Here is a 12,334-nt window from a genome sequence, read left to right on the forward strand (position 1 = left end):
CAGAGTCTTGGCCTGTTATTAGAACACTCAGAAAACAACGTTAGAGTACCATAATTGTTCATATATAATAATTAACATGTAATCACCAAAATTTAGAGTTGTACTACTAGATCAAAACTTGATCTTACAATCTCCCCCTTTTTGATGATGACAAAACCAAGTATTTTGATGAACAATTCTTAAACAATAAACTGAATTCACTCAGAGTTTAGAGATTAATGATAAACTTATCCTGAGGTGAATGGTTTATGTTGCTCATTCTGAATCCAAGTCACAGCTTGATTCTGAGCTTAGCTCCCCCTGAATCTAGGACGTAGTGAAAATATTAGTAATATCTAGATTCTGAGCTAAATAATAAAAGAGTTCAGAGTAAGAATGTATGACATACATAAAATGAAATAATCAGAGCGCATAAGTATTTAGAGTCATGAGCAGAGTAAAGGTATCAGAGTCAACTAGTATCACTTCAGAGGAAGTGAAAATGTATCCCTTGTATTTGCCCAGTGGCATATCTATGGTCATAAAGGTGGAACTCTTAAATTCTCCAAAAGAAAAAGAAATCACACTAACACAGCTTACACATAAAAAACTGGGTTATACTCCCCCTTTTTGTCATAAGCAAAAAGCACGGGGTGTGAAAAACTTAGCGTGAAGTACATGGTACTCCCCCTTAGTAAAGGTCTAAGGGTAAAAAGATGGAGAAAAGAAAGAGAAATTAAAGAAAACGTTTTTAATTAATGCATATGCAGAAGATTAAATGAAAGGGTTGAACGTTTACCACCGGCCAAGGAGTTAAGGGTAAACATCTGTTACCAATAAATAATTCTCGAGAAACTGCTTCAGCATTAACTTCTGTAGACTGAACTTAGCTTATAAATAACGGTTAAACCATATCAGTCTTCACATCTCGTTTTCACTTGAACTTATAATTGCAATGGCATCCTTCATAGCATGCATCGAGCAGTTGAGGAAGAAAGCCTTTGATGAAGATCTCTTCATCAATGTACGCCATCAAGAGGAACCGAGCGTCTATAGTCTGACAAACCGGCTATTAGGCATGAGCCTGAGTCCAGAAATGGACAACATCCTCAGAAGCTTCCTCAGATTCGTGGAGGAAATGCAAGTTTGCTTCCAGAAGGAGCTGGAGCTTTATGAGGAAATCAAAGCAACAGAGGCGTCTATGGAGACAGTGGCGGAGGGTCCTGAGAGGCAGGAGCTGCGCCAGAGCTTAGTCCTCTTAGAGCATAGGCAGCATCGTCTGGAGCTTGAGAAAGCAGCAATGCGTAGGAAATGTAGAAAATTGAGGAAAAATCCTCCCTTTTAAGTGTATCAATGCATTGTATGAAGTTTCTTATTAATAAATAAAAAATTTGTTTGTTGATTAATGTGTATGAGTGAAACTTAACTTTATGATGAACAAGTAATTATGCAACACATAATGAAAACGATAATTAAATAAACAGAAAATAGATAAAGGAACATAGTTCAAGAAGAAAACAAATAAACATAGATAAAGAAAGACAGAAGAAAAGAGAGTTCATAAAGCTAGGGTTTAGGTGTCCTCCTTAGAAGTTCTGTGCACATCTCTTTCAAACTCTGAAGAAGAACTTCATGAGAATCAAGTCTTTGTTCAATAAGATCAATTCTTGAATCTGACTGAGGTTGGGCAGACGTTGCAGCTTGATCAGAGTGAGGAACTTGAGCAGATGTGGAGGCAACATCAGTAACTGGAACAATTCTAAGTGCTTGATTTCTTAGTGCCTCAGCTTCAGCTTGTAATTTAGCAGCTTGTTCCAGAGCTTCCAATCTTGCAGCTTCACGCTGTTCTGCTTCAATCCTTGCAGCTTCTTCTTCTTGTTCTTTCTCCTTTTTTGCTACTTCAATAGCAGTATAGAGCTGTTCTCTCATCAGTTGTTCATTCAAAGCTTTTATTCTTCTGAGTCGTTGACTGACAGCTTCAACACACTTATTCTTTTCAGCATTTAGAAACCCCACCATCACTAGAACTTGATCAACAATCCAAGAACACAGATGATCCCAGTCCTCAACAACCATGTCTGGATTCTCACTGAGGTCAGTGCGACCATGCACATTGTGAACCCTTAAAGATGCTTCATGATTAAATGAGTTGATGCAATCAAGGAGGGTGTTTGGTCCAGAGTAGGTGTAGGGAACAAGAGAGAGGTTTGGTTCAGGTGATGAAGAGTGATTGCTACTAGCAACCTCAGAGGGAGAACCAATCTGCAGAGTCTGATGTGCAGATATATTGGTCTCTGGGTTTTTATGAGAGGTTTCAGTCTCAGGGTTTTGTGATTTGTCTGAGGAATGGTTTGAGACTAACGCATCATTCTCTGGAATAGGAGAATGAGGAGGAGGAGGAGGTGGAGGAGGCATAGAAGTCAGAGAGACCGCTTGGATTGGGGAATCCGGAGCAACCAGAGGTTCTGGCCTGGGTCCAGAGTAGCGGTTTGGACTTGGAACATTTAGAAAATGTTCAGGAATTTCTGAAACTCTTTCTCTGACAAGTTGAAAGAATTTGCGAGAAGCTTCAGATTTATTGGAAGGATAAGAAAAAAGAACATTGGTACGAAAAGAAATAGTGGGACAAGGAGAGAGAACTTCTCTTTTAGAGTGTTCCTCATTTGAGTGATCAGAGGGTTGAGGCTCAGAGTTGGATTTTTCAGGGTTTGGTATCTCGTGAGCTTGTGTCTCAGAAATTATTGGTTCAAAGGGTTGTGGATTGTATGAAAGAATAATGGGTGAGGTGTCAGCTTGAAGCATTTTCCAGAGGGGTTCTTCCTCAATGGAAGGTTGGAAGAATGAGGCCCTAGGGGGTGAAGGATGAGAAGTTGGTTGATTAATTGGTGTGGGTTCAGGATTGATTTTATCATGAATTGCATCAAGCAAATTTAAATCATCATCTGAAAGAACAACAAACTTACTTGAAGCTCTAGCTGCAGATCTTGTGATTCGGGTAGAAGGTGCAGTTCTAGCAGGCTCCTGAGTTGGTTGCAGATGAGTGACTTGAGTTGCAATCCTGACGGTCTTGGCCTTCTTCTGAGGCGGTGATTCATCATCATCATCGTCATCACCATCAGAGGGATCCTTCTCCTCAGATGCTTCAACTTGCTTTCTCTTAGTCTTCCTCTTCCCGGGAGACTCAAAGTCTGGAGGATCTTGAAGATTTCTGAATAATTCATCCACATCAATCTTATAGCCTTGCTGCTTTAGATCATCAAGGTAGATTCTGATTACCTCTGGGTCATCAGCCTTGGACCAGAGAGGGTAGTCCTTCAGATGGGTTCTTCTTCTTGGTCTTTCATCAGCGGTTTTAACTTTAGCCTTTGTTTCTATCAAGCCCATTCTCTTCATGGATGTAGGAGTGAAGACATCCCCAACAATTGTTGTCAAGTCTTCAGTGCATCCTAATTTTTGCAGAGCCTTTATCAGTTTGCTCTCTATAAAGAAGTCAGAAAGCAGTCTACCAAATGGTATGTATTTGATTGCAGACTTGGGTGAAGCAGTAGTTCTTAACTTCTTGATGCACTCCTTCAGATAGGAGAAGAGAAAGTAGGGCAGGCAGACTTTGCGGTGCTCCTTGATGAAGAAAAGCAACACCTTCTGGGTGAAGTTGATGTAATATGGCGAGCTTCCCTTCGGCCTTTGATTTATGCAGTTTAGCAGAATCTTGTGCCAGATTCTCAGATCAGGATGAAGATCTTTGGTCTTGCAGTCACTTTTCCCTGGCTTCCATGTAGAGTAAAGAGTCATGTTGACCTTCTCTTTGGTGCTTGGTTTGACTTTTGATTCCTGCAACTGGAATCTGCAACCATTACTTGTCTCTGCACCCAGAAGCCTTACAAATGACTTCTCAGAAATGATGATCCTCTTTCCCAGAACAAAGGACACCACTTGATACTCATTGCAGTCAGCGTGTTTCCAGAATTCCTTCATGAGTTTATCATAAACTGGACCATGGAGTCTTTGGAAATACCCTTCCCAGCCTTGAGCTTGAACTTCAGGACGAAGATCGACCCCATTATCAGCAATGTTATCGAGGTCAAATCTCCATTCAGCAAGAACTTGGAGATCTTCTGGAGGGAAAACGCAGGTAGCTGCACATCTTCTCTGAGATAGGGGAACAACATCTTCAGCGTCTTGGACTTGTGCTTGAGCACCCTTTGTCGATCTAGGACGCAGAACAGGACCCACTTGCCCTGTTGGAAGACACACAACCATTCTAGGAAATACTCTTCCATCGGCGGAATCAGACCTTTCACCGGAGTCAGCTCTTTCAGATCTTGCCATTGTTGAAGGTAGGAGGTTTGGGTAGAAGAGAGATGAGTGAAAGCGAGAGAGAATTGAAGAGGATGAGGGTTTTGCAAACAGGAGAGAGAAGCAAAAGACGTGAATGATGGAAAACGTGTGTGCGTAGTGGTTTTAGAAAGTAACTGTTGTTGATTGTAAAAGCAAAAGTAAAATCAACGGTTAAAAATTAAGAACATCATTATGAACGGTTAATACACAGATCACACGGTGGAGAAAAAGCACATCAACACTCATTACAACAGATTGTCAGCACGGGCACAAGGAACGATGTATCAAAGTAAACTGACACACGCTTACTGTCTCGTCTCAGAGTAAGCACCAATGGGTACTTATCTTCTGACTGAGTTACCTTCTGAACTAGACATCTTCTGATGAGAAAGCATCATAGTCAGAGGTTCTGATCCATCTTCATACTAGACAAAAGTCCATATTCAGATTTTTCAGTATAAATTTAAATCTATCCTCTGCTAAGGGCTTTGTAAAGATATCTGCCCATTGATGGTCAGTATCAATAAACTTCAGAAGAAGTACGCCCTTCTGAACATAATCTCTAATAAAGTGATACTTTACCTCAATATGTTTTGCCCTTGAGTGTAAGATTGGATTCTTACTGAGTGAGATTGCAGCAGTGTTATCACAATAAATTGGAATGTTGCTCTCAAGGATTTGATAATCCTCTAGCTGATGTTTCATTCAGAGCATCTGAGTGCTGTCAATAGCTGCTGAGATATATTCTGCCTCAGCAGTGGATAGTGCAATAGTAGACTGCCTCTTGCTTGCCCATGAGACTAAGTTACTTCCCAGAAATTGATAATTTCCAGAAGTACTCTTTCTTTCAGTTCTATCTCCAGCATAATCAGCATCACAATAACCTGAAAGCTTATACTCTAATGTTTTCTTATACATCAAGCCAAGGTTAGTGGTACCTTTCAGATATCTGAGAATTCTCTTAACAACAGTTAAGTGAGTTTCTCTAGGATCTGATTGGAATCGAGCACATAAGTGTACACTAAACAGAATATCAGGCATAGATGCAGTTAAGTATAGAAGTGAACCTATCATTCCACGATAGAGCTTCTGACATACTTTTCCACTGACATCTTCTTTTTCCAGAATGCATGTAGGATGCATAGGAGTCTTAGCAATTATTGATTCTGTCATATTGAACTTCTTCAGAAGTTCCTTTGTGTACTTGCTCTGATGGATGTAAGTAGCTTCTGGTTTTTGATCAACTTGTATACCCAGAAAGTACTTGAGTTCTCCCATCATACTCATTTCAAATTCAGCCTGCATCATCTCAGAAAATTCTTTGCGAAGAGATGGATTAGCAGATCCAAATATAATATCATCAACATAAATTTGCACAATTAAGATATCATCTTTGTAAGTTTTGCAAAAGAGAGTTGTATCTACTTTACCCCTTACAAACTCATTTTCCAGAAGGAATGAGCTGAGTCTGTGAGACCCAAGTTTTTAAGCTTAGAATAAACCGAATAAAATTCCTATTCACGATTAGATTCGATGTAACGTGAAGGAAAACTTGAACAAGTTGGTTGAATGGAATAAATTTATGAAGGAGAAAGTTCAGGAAAAGGCTAAGGATTGTATCAAAGTCGATAAAAGTTATAGCACGATTAGTATTCGCTTAAACCTAGGGCAAGAGCGCTAGTAAATAGCTAATTTGCACTTAAAGACACGATGGAAACTAATTCAAAAAAATCTTCAGAGAAATGTTAGAACTTCTCTAAATCCCTCCATAACAAGCGTTTCGATACGAAACTCTGGAATGTACGAAGGTCAAATTCCAATACTCGGAAGTTTGCCGAAACTAAATCACTGATAGTTCAAGAAACCTAAAATCAACCGACGATGAAGACTTTTTCTATTCGGAGCTTCAAATGAAGATTCCACACGCAACCACCTATTTCTGTCGATGTTTTGAATCTTTCTTCAGAACGAAGTTTTCTCATCCGACATCAACTGCAAAAAGTAGTTTTTCGGGATAAATCGATTCACATTTCACACCGATTTTGGATCGTTTGCTTTAATTCCAAGAAACCTGTTTTGAGTTTTGGAATTCTGTCGCCAGAACCTATCTTAGAATTCACAGAGGAATACGTAGGAAAAATCAGAATCGCGAAATTTTCATTTTTCCACATTTTCCAAAACCTATAAATAGCAAGAAAATGAAAAATTTTCAAAACCCTTCACCCATTTTCACCCAAACCCGCGAGCACCCAAGGAGGAGGAGGAGGAAGTGATTTTCGTCGTTTCTTGCCCGATCGCTGCACCGTTCGTTGCTATTCGAAGACATCGAGGTATAGATACTATCTCTCACTTCTGATCGTCAATTCCGTCGCTTTTCTCTATGTCTTTCTGTGCTCAAAGTTTTGAGCTTTTTGTAAAACTGTCCAAATAACTCGATTTCTCTATCTAAACCTATTCCCTGCATGCCCAAGAGAATGTTTAGCGGATTACATTTTGCCGAATGTCGCCGAATTCAAATTCTGCTTGAAAAACCCATTTTGAGCCAAAGTTTCATCCTTTAAGCTGAAAACTCTCGACTTAGCTTAGCGCTAGTAGGATTAGTTGTCATAAACGTTGTTGGTAACGTCCCCATCCAATTTGTTTTTCGAAATTCCAATTTTGAAATTCTGAGCTAAAAATAATGACCAAAATACCCCTGCGACAGTTTTCGATCCGAAAATTTTTCCGAGCTTAGATTCGCCTTAGTTAAGACTAATGATAACCTAGGAACCAAGTTTGATCGAAGAAAAATCGGCGCACACAATTATGATGTGTGGCCGAGAGCTCCTCCATAGGGGAAGGAAAATTTTGTTTTTCGAAAACTTGTCTTAACGTGTTAGATTATCGTACTTCGGAGTTTATAATGCTTCGTGTAACCCTAGTACTTATTGTTTGCTGAGTTTCTAACTCATTGTGATAGGATTCTGTGATTTTGCTCTAAGGTTCGTTTGAGGAACTCTGTGGAGTCGAGGAGGAAGGTTGTGAAGGAAGCTTTGAGGAACAAGCTGGAAGAGCTACAGGTGAGGGCTACTCACTGCATACTAGATAATGACTTAGGTGTCGACGAATTCGACTTGATTTACTGTTTATGCACTTGATTGTGTTTGACTGGGAAAAATGTTTTCTGAGGCTACGACTGACAATGATGATCATTTATCACTGAAATTGTTTTTGATATTGATTCACATGCTATGTGCTAAATGGTTAATCTAGGATGTGTTGATATTGATTCACATGCTATGTGCTAAATGGTTAATCTAGGATGTGTTGATATATGTGCCATGACTGTTGGATTGTGTTACTTTGATTAAGAAATTACACATATATCTGTTGTACGTCAGAGAGGATAACGGGCAGTTATGCCAAATTTATCATGAGATTTTGGGAAAGTTTTACGGGACGAACGGAGGTTCGGGCCTTGTTATTGTTCTAGTGGATCGAGACCTTCTCTGGGAGTTACATGGGATTATGAGATCTTCTAAGCTCATAAGATTAGAGATAAAACTAAATGAAAACTATTTTACAAGGAAAATTCATAAGACACTAAACAACCTCTGAACCTTTAAATAATGATCACAATCTCAAATAAGAGCTTAGGACTTGAATATTAGTTTTGGAAAATGAGAAGTGTCGCCGAGTCCAAGTTTTGGGGAAAACTAATAAGTTTCCGAGTATGTTGATACTCTTTGCTCGATGAGCAGTTTTGTTGTTTGGCTATCTAAAGGATAAGTCGGGAAATTGATAAGTTTCTGAGAACGTTGATGCTCTTTTGCTCGATGAGCAGTTTTGTTGTTTGGCTATCTAAAAGATAAGCCGGGAAACGGGTAGTTTCCAAGTACATTGGTACTCTTCGCTCGCTGAGCAGTTTTTGACCATCGGATGGAGATGAGTCGGATGATTCGAGAAATCATCATGAGATACTTTTTGTTCATTAATTGTCTTTTGTCGCAGAATCGACATTTACCTTAGGGTATTCTTTTAGAGACAATAAGTTAGCTAGAACACGTGACGACGTGACGAGTGAGGTCGGAGACGTTGTTTGGCTAATCACTTGCATTCATGCACTCATTTTGAGGTTAATACACGGTGGGATGCCGGACCTCGGTTGATTCTAAAATGGTCATAAGACCCGGATTTCCACATAAGAACACTGCGGTGATTCTTAGTAGCAGACGGAAATGGCAGACCTGCGGGTTCACTGCTGATCTGACTACATTTTGTTTGGTATAAGAGACGCCCGAGCAGAAATGGTCCCACCTTGGCCGGTGTTAGGGCTGACTCGATGGTGCCCATCCTTCCGGATTGCATCTTGTTCCTTAGCATTGCATTCATGCACCATTCATGCTGATTTAGTTGTCGAGTGTATTTGATACTTGTTAATCTTGTTTGAGATATGTTAATTGCCAGCAAATGTTATTTATTTTCGTTTGGCAGGGTATACAATTTATAATGCTATCATTCATATCTAAGCCTATGTAGATATTGTTTAAACTTTACCTATTGGATGTACTATTATGTAATTCTTTGAGTTGACCCTCGCGCGTGCTACCTGTGTTTGGGGGGGCTATGTATGCCCTTATTGTCAGATGTCGATGGCAGATTGGTTCGAGATGGTCGTCCCTTCGGGGGGACTAGGTTCGAGATGTTGGATCAGGACACCCCGAGCTCTTGGGACCACCCCGCCGGTCACCGACCTATTTATTCGGGGCGAATAATGGAGGATCGCGTCGACAGGATGGGAAACCTGACGCACGGTGTTTTGAGACGCTACACCGTCAGCTTCAACCTACCACCGGGTGTGCACTGTGGGCCTGGAGTTGTAGTACCACCACCACCGTCGCATGAGGACGACGAGGACCCCTCGGAGGAGGTGCCTGTGGGAGGGACTTCATCAAACTCTAGCTCACCCACCGCGCGGCTGTTGTTGATTTGGGATTGGGTTCAGGACCCATAGGACCAGTTGTGGAGACAGATACAGTCATAGACCTAGTCGTCTTGGATTCAGATTCAGACGACGATCTTGATGACGCGTAGTTGGGAGTGCTGTGGTGTGCTCCTCTAGTCAGGATTAGGGTAGGAGTAGCGTTGTGGCTCTGGTCTTCAGTTTCTCATTTTGGGGCAGGGTAGGTCCCCGACCTTTAGCTTTTTGTGTGGTTCTCTTTACGGGAATCACAGAGAGTTGGTCAGACTAGGAGGTCTTCGGGCTGTTTTTGGGCTGACCTACTTTCGTTTGGAGGACTGTATTCCGAATACTTGACCTTTTATTTTGTTTGTACATATTTGCTGACAGGCACTACTTTCCCGTCACTGGAGGTTACTCGTGACGTGGCATGCTACTTATAGTGGGGGTTGTAAATATATTTGTACATTAGTCATGTTTATCTTTCGTCGATGAGTCTTTATTTCTACAAGTCTTTTATTTACTTAAAACAAATATCTCGAAAAAAAAAAATATTCACGTTTTTCCGCTTTGTTTTCTTTTTGGTTACTAAAGTGACGCCATCGAAATCGGGGTGTTACAGAGTCTCTCATACCATGCTCTGGGAGCTTGCTTCAGACCATAGAGAGATTTCTTCAATTTGAAAACATGGTCAGGGTTCTTATCATCTTCAAAACCAAGAGGTTGGTGCACATACACTTCCTCTGAGATGTATCCATTCAGGAAGACACTCTTAACATCCATCTGATGAAGAATTATGTCGTGATTCACTGAAAATGAGATCAGCAGTCTGATAGCTTCCAATCTTGCTACTGGGGCAAATGTTTTAGTATAGTCTATTCCTTCTTGCTGACTGTTGCCTTGAGCAACTAGCCTTGCTTTGTTTCTGACTACATCTCCTTTTTCATTCAGCTTGTTTCTGAACACCCATTTGGTTCCAATGATGTGAGCACCTTGAGGTTTCTTGACAAGGTTCCAAACATCATTCTTGGAGAATTGATTCAATTCTTCTTCCATTGCCAGAATCCAGTATTTGTCTTGAAGAGCTTAATCAATTGACTTTGGTTCAATTAAGGATATCAATCCTTTCAGACTAAGTAGAGTCTCTTCAGAGGGTCTGAATGCTGATCTGGTTCTGATTGGTTCATCTTTGTTTCCCAGAATCAACTCCTTAGGGTGAGAGGCAACAATTCTGCTCTTTCTCTGAGGCTGTGAATCAGAGGGACCGACTTCTTCTGGAGAGTCTTCCTCTGGCTCAGCTTCCTCTGGAGCTTTGCCTTTGTCAGAAACATTAATACTCATATCTGCAAACTTTTCAACTAGCTTTGACTGATCAGAGTCAAGCTTATCATCAAATCTAACATGAATAGATTCTTCAATGGTTTTAGCATCAGTATTATAAATTCTAAATCCTTTAGAACGTTCAGAGTAACCAAGTAATATACATTTAGAAGATTTAGAATCAAACTTATGTAATCTATCCTTAGTATTCAGAGCATAGCAAACACAACCAAAAGGATGAAAGTAAGAAATGTTGGGTTTTACTTTCTTCCACAATTCATAAGTTGTCTTATTCAGAATTGGTCTGATAGAGATCCTATTCTGAATGTAACATGTTGTGTTTACTGCCTCAGCCCACAAGTGCTTTGCCATGTCAGTTTCTTGAAGCATGGCTCTAGCCATCTCTTGAAGAGTTCTATTCTTCCTCTCAACAACCCCATTTTGTTGAGGAGTTCTGGGACAAGAGAACTCATGTGCAATTCCATAGGAATCAAACAGACTCTCAAACTTGTCATTCTCAAACTCTCCACCATGATCACTTCTGACACGCATAATTCTGCAAGTCTTCTCGTTTTGCACTTGGGCAATAAAGGTAGAGAAAACAGAATGAGACTCATCCTTGCGGGATAGAAATTTTACCCATGTCCAGCGGCTATAGTCGTCAACAATGACCATCCCATATCTTTTGCCACCTATAGACTCAGTTTTTACTGGTCCAAAAAGGTCGATATGCAGAAGTTCCAACGACCTTGAGGTGGAAACAACATTCTTTGCCTTGAAAGAGACTTTTGTAAATTTGCCTTTCTGACATGCTTCCCAAAGAGCATCTGAAGAAAACTTCAGAGTGGGTAAGCCCCTGACAAGGTCAAGCTTACTCAGCTGAGAAATCTTTCTCATACTGGCATGCCCTAACCGTCTATGCCATACCCATTGCTCTTCATTAACAGACATAAGGCACTTTACTTTCTGAGTCTCCAACTCAGATAGTCTGATCTTATAAGTGTTGTTCCTCCTCTTGCTGTTAAACAGAACAGAGCCATCGATCTGACTTACAACCCTGCAAGACTTTTGATTGAAGATTATATCATAACCCTTGTCAGCTAATTGACTTATAGACAATAAGTTATGATTTAAGCCATCTACCAACAGAACATTATCAATGCATGGACTATTATCAACACCAATAGTACCAGAACCAACAATTTTACCCTTCTCATTGCCACCAAAGTCAACTTCGCCTCCAGGCTTAAGTTTTAGCTCTTGGAACATACGCCTTTCTCCCGTCATGTGACGCGAGCATCCACTGTCCAGATACCATGATTGGTGTTTCAGTGGAGCGATCAAGGATATCTCATTTTCATCGTCAGAGTCTGGATCTTCCTCTGATGCTGATTCAGAGTTAGTTACTTCTTTTGACTCTGCTTCTTTGTTCTTGACAATAGTCATGAGTCCTTCAACAACTTCTTCATAAGAGTCAACATCCTCTGACTCTGATTCATCAAAAGTCACCATGAGGCCTTTCTTAGCTTTGAAATGCTTCTTTGGCTTCTTGTCCATTTTCAGCTTAGGACAATCACTCTTGTAGTGCCCTGATTCTTTGCATTCAAAGCATGTGATTTCCTTTGATGAAGACTTCTTCTGACCAGAAGAAGATTCATTCTTTCCTTTATTCTTTCCAGAGCCTTTGTACTTGCTCTGCCTGTGCTTCCAGATGCGATTAAGCCTTCTGGAGATCAGAGTCAGCTCATGCTCATCAGA

This window comes from Lotus japonicus, chromosome 5, assembly GCF_012489685.1.
Source record: "Lotus japonicus ecotype B-129 chromosome 5, LjGifu_v1.2".
Classification (NCBI taxonomy): Eukaryota; Viridiplantae; Streptophyta; class Magnoliopsida; order Fabales; family Fabaceae; genus Lotus; species Lotus japonicus.